The following is a 4720-nucleotide window of genomic DNA, read 5'->3' on the forward strand; positions in this document are numbered from 1 at the left end:
CCTCCCTCTGTGTCTCCCTCCCTCTCTCCCTCCCTCTGTCTCCCTCCCTCTCTGTCTCCCTCCCTCTCTGTCTCCCTCCCTCTCTGTCTCCCTCCCTCTCTGTCTCCCTCCCTCTCTGTCTCCCTCCCTCTCTGTCTCTCCCTCTCTCTGTCTCTCCCTCTCTCTGTCTCTTCCTCTCTCTGTCTCTTCCTCTCTCTGTGTCTTCCTCTCTCTGCCTCTCCCTCTCTCTGCCTCTCCCTCTCTCTGTCTCTCCCTCTCTCTGTGTCTCTGTCTCTCTCACTGTCTCTCTCTTGGTCTGTCACTCTCTCTCTCTCTCTCTCTGTCCCTCTCTCTGTCTGTCCCTCTCTCTGTGTCTCTGTCTCTGTCTCCCTCCCTCTGTGTCTCCCTCCCTCTGTGTCTCCCTCCCTCTGTGTCTCCCTCCCTCTGTGTCTCCCTCCCTCTGTGTCTCCCTCCCTCTGTGTCTCCCTCCCTCTGTGTCTCCCTCCCTCTGTGTCTCCCTCCCTCTGTGTCTCCCTCCCTCTGTGTCTCCCTCCCTCTGTGTCTCCCTCCCTCTGTGTCTCCCTCCCTCTGTGTCTCCCTCCCTCTGTGTCTCCCTCCCTCTGTGTCTCCCTCCCTCTCTGTCTCCCTCTCTCTCTGTCTCCCTCTCTCTCTGTCTCTCTCCGTCTTTGTCTCTCTCTGTCTCTCTCCGTCTTTGTCTCTCTCCGTCTTTGTCTCTCTCCGTCTTTGTCTCTCTCCGTCTTTGTCTCTCTCCGTTTTTGTCTCTCTCTCTCTCTGTCTCTCTCTGTCTCTGTCTCTCTCTGTCTCTGTCTCTCTGTTTCTCTCTCTCTTTCTGGCCCCCTCTCGCTCTGTCTCTCTCTCTTTGCGGCTCTGTCTCTCTCTGTCTGTCTCTGTCTGTCTCTCTCTCTGTATCTGTCTCTCTCTCTCTCACTGTGTCTCTCTCTGTCCCTCTCTCTTTCTCTCTCTCTCTTTGTGTGTCTCTCTCTCTCTCTCTCTGTGTCACTCTGTCTCTGTCGCGCTCTATCTCTCTCTCCCTCTCTGTGTCTCTCTGTCTGTCTCTCTCTCTCTCTCCCTCTCTCTATCTCTCTTTCTCGCTCTATCTTTCTCTCTCTCTCTGTCTCGTTCTCTCTGTCTCTCTCTCTGTCTCTCTCTCTCTGTCTCACTCTCTGTCTGTCTGTCTCTCTCTCTGTCTGTCTCTCTCTCTGTCTGTCTCTCTCTCTGTCTGTCTCTCTCTCTGTGTCCCTCTCCCTCTGTCACTCTTTCTCTCTGTCACTCTTTCTCTCTGTCACTCTTTTTCTCTGTCACTCTGTCTCTCTGTCTCTCTCTCTCTCTGTCTCTCTCTTTCTGTGTGTCTCTCTGTGTCTCCCTCTCTCTGTGTCTCCCTTGTCTCTTTCTGTATCTGTGTTCCTCTCTCTGTATTTTTGTGTGTCTCTGTCTCTGTATGTTTGTGTCTCTCTCACTCTGTATCTTTGTGTGTCTCTCTCTCTGTATCTTTGTGTCTCTCTCTGTACTTGTGTGTCAGGTGAGCCCGAAACGCTACAGAAACAGGAGACAGGTTTGAAAATGGAGGAGTGTTTCTTATCCATCTATAACAATAATCCACTCTGACAGCAGTTCCATTTCACACTCTCTGCTCAGTCCTGTGTTGGGGGGGTGTTTAGCGTGGGATCAGTGTTTGCTTTTCTCAAACCGCAGTGATATTCCCAACAAGGGCAAGAGGTTTCAGTGTTTAAAAATGTAAAGATTTCAGAACAAAACCAGACAGAGAGTGATGAGGCCTCACACCTTCAATGTAGTGATTCCCCCAATCTTTCCTTTTGTATATTGTTTCCTTCCTCTGTCTGAAGTATTGGAGACGTCGACATCACTGAAACAATACAATCTCTCGGGACAATCACTGTAAACAGCTTCTGGAAACAAATTGACACTTTAATCACCCAAAAAGCTGAATGTCCATTCAAACACCTCCCTCCCCATATCCTTGTAAATGCAAAGATAACTCCCATTTCCCCAAAGCAGGAAGATATGAAATGGAATCATCTTAACCTCTCTATCAAAGATAGAAAGTTTCTTTTCTCTAAAGTTTATTTATTAGTGTCACAAGTAGGCTTACATTAACAATGCAATGAAGTTAGTGTGAAAATCCCCTAGTCGCCTGTTCGGGTACACTGAGGGAGGATGTAGCATGGCCAATGCACCCTAACCAACACGTCTTTCAGACTGTGGGAGGAAACCAGAGCACTCGGAGGAAACCCACGCAGACACGGGGAGAACGTGCAGACTCCACACAGACAGTGACCCGAGCCGGGAATCGAACCTGGGTCCCTGGCGGTGTGTGGTAATTGTGCTAACCACTATGCCACCGTGCCAGCATCTATACATAGACACACATAGATATATGGAGACACACACACAGATATGCTGCGATATATACAGAGGCAGATATTCTCAGATACTCAGAAATATATAGAAAGACACACAGACAGGCACCCACAAATACACAGGGAGAGGGAGAGAGGGAAACACAGTAAGACAGATAGATACATAGAGAGACTAACACACACATATAGATGTACAGACCAACATACAGAGAGAGGGGGTGATGGAGGGTGAGGAGAGAAGGTAGAGAGACAGAGGGAGGGAGAGGGTAAGTGACTAAGGGAGAGAGACAGCAAAACAGATGCACAGATATATTCAGAAAGAGAGTGAGTGACAGAGACACACACACAGATCTATTCAGAGAGCGTCAGAGAGATAGAGAGACACACACGAACATACAAAGAGATATAAAGAGAGAGAGACAGGATGATGTGTAGGTTAGGTGGATTGCCATGCTAAATTGCCCTTAAGTGTCCAGAAATGCGAAGCTTGGGTGAATTGGCCATGCTAAATCGCCCCTTAAGGTCCAAATATCTGCATGTTAGGTGGATTGGCCATGCTAAATTGCCCCTTGAGATTCAACGGTGTGCGTGTTGGGTGGATTGGCCATGTTAAGTTGTTCCCTGGTGTCCAATGATGAGTAGGTTAGGTGGATTACCCATGGTAAATTGCCCCTTAGTGTCCAAAAATGTGAAGATTTGGTGAATTGACCATGCTACGTTGCCACTTAGTGCCCAAAGATGAATAGGTTAGGTGGATTGGCCGTGCTAAGTTGACACTTAGTGTGGAAGTTTCCCATCCCGCCCACCTTGGGAATTGTAACAGGCAGGGCAGGACCATGCAAAGGTCTCTCATAGAATCCCTGCAGTGCAGAAGGAGGCCATTCCGCCCATCGAGTCTGCACTGTCTCTCTGAAAGAACAGCCTACCCAGGCCCTCCCCTCCACCCTATCCTGTCCCCTCCACCGTATCCCCGTAAGCCCGTGCATTCACCATGACTAAATCACCTAAGGCACTGATTAGACTCGGGACAGTCAGCATGGCTTTGTGAGTGGAAAATCATGTCCCACAAATTTAATTGAGTTTTTTGAAGGGGAAACCAAGAAGGTAGATGAGGGCAGTGCAGTTGCTGTTGTCGACATGGACTTTAGAAAGGCCTTTGACAAGGTACCGCATGGTAGGTTGTTGCATAAGGTTAAATCTCACGGGATCCAGGGTGAGGTATCGAAATGGATACAAAATTGGCTTCTTGACAGAAGCCAGAGGGTGGTTGTAGAGGGTTGTTTTTCAAACTGGAGGCCTGTGATCAGCAGTGTGCCTCAGTGATCAGTGCTGGGCCCATTGTTATTTGTCATTTATATTAATGATTTGGATGAGAATATAGGGGGCATGGTTAGTAGGTTTGCAGACTACACCAAGATTGGTGGCATAGTGGACAGTGAAGAAAGTTATCTCCAATTGCTGGAAAGAGTGGAGGCCCAAAGAGACTTGGGGCGGTCACGTCAACATAGAAAATAGGAGGAGGAAGAGGCCATTCAGCCCTTCGAGCCTGACCCACCATTCAACACTATCATGGCCGATCCTCTGTCTCAATGCCATACCCCAGCGCTCTCCCCATACACCTCGACACCTTTAGAGTCTAGAAATCTATCTGTTTCCTTCTTAAATATATTCAGTGACTTGGTCTCCACAGCTTTCTGTGGGAGAGAATTCCACAGGTTCACCACCCTCTGAGTGAAGAGGTTTCCCCTCATCTCAGTCCCAAATGGCCTCCCCCGTATCCTGAGACTGTGACCCCTTGTTCCAGACACCCCCAGCCGGAGGCAACAATAGCCCTGTATCCAGCCTGTCCAGCACTGTCAGAATTTTATACCTTTCAATTAGATCCCCGCTCACTCTTCTACATTCCAGTGAATACAGGCCCAGCCGACCCAATCTCCCCTCAGACATCAATGCTGCCATCCCAGGAATCAGTCTGGTGAACATTCACTGCTCTCCCTCTGTGGCAAGTACATCCTTCCTCAGATAAGGAGAGGAACACTGGACACAAGACTCCAGGTGTGGTCTCACCCAGGCCCTGTCCAGCTGCAGTAAGACATCCTTGCTCTTCTACTCCAATCCTCTTGCAATGAAGGACAACATGGGTGGCACAGTGGTTAGCTCTGCTGCCTCACAGTGCAACGGACCTGGGTTCAATTCCGGTCTCGGGTGACTGTCTGTGTGGAGTTTGCACGTTCTCCCCGTGTCTGTGTGTGTTTCCTCCGTGTGCTCCGATTTCCTCCCACACTCCAAAGATGCGTGCGTTAGGTTGATTGGCCATGATAAATTGCCCCTTAATGCCAGGG

This window comes from Mustelus asterias, unplaced genomic scaffold (assembly GCF_964213995.1).
Source record: "Mustelus asterias unplaced genomic scaffold, sMusAst1.hap1.1 HAP1_SCAFFOLD_674, whole genome shotgun sequence".
NCBI classification, from domain to species: domain Eukaryota; kingdom Metazoa; phylum Chordata; class Chondrichthyes; order Carcharhiniformes; family Triakidae; genus Mustelus; species Mustelus asterias.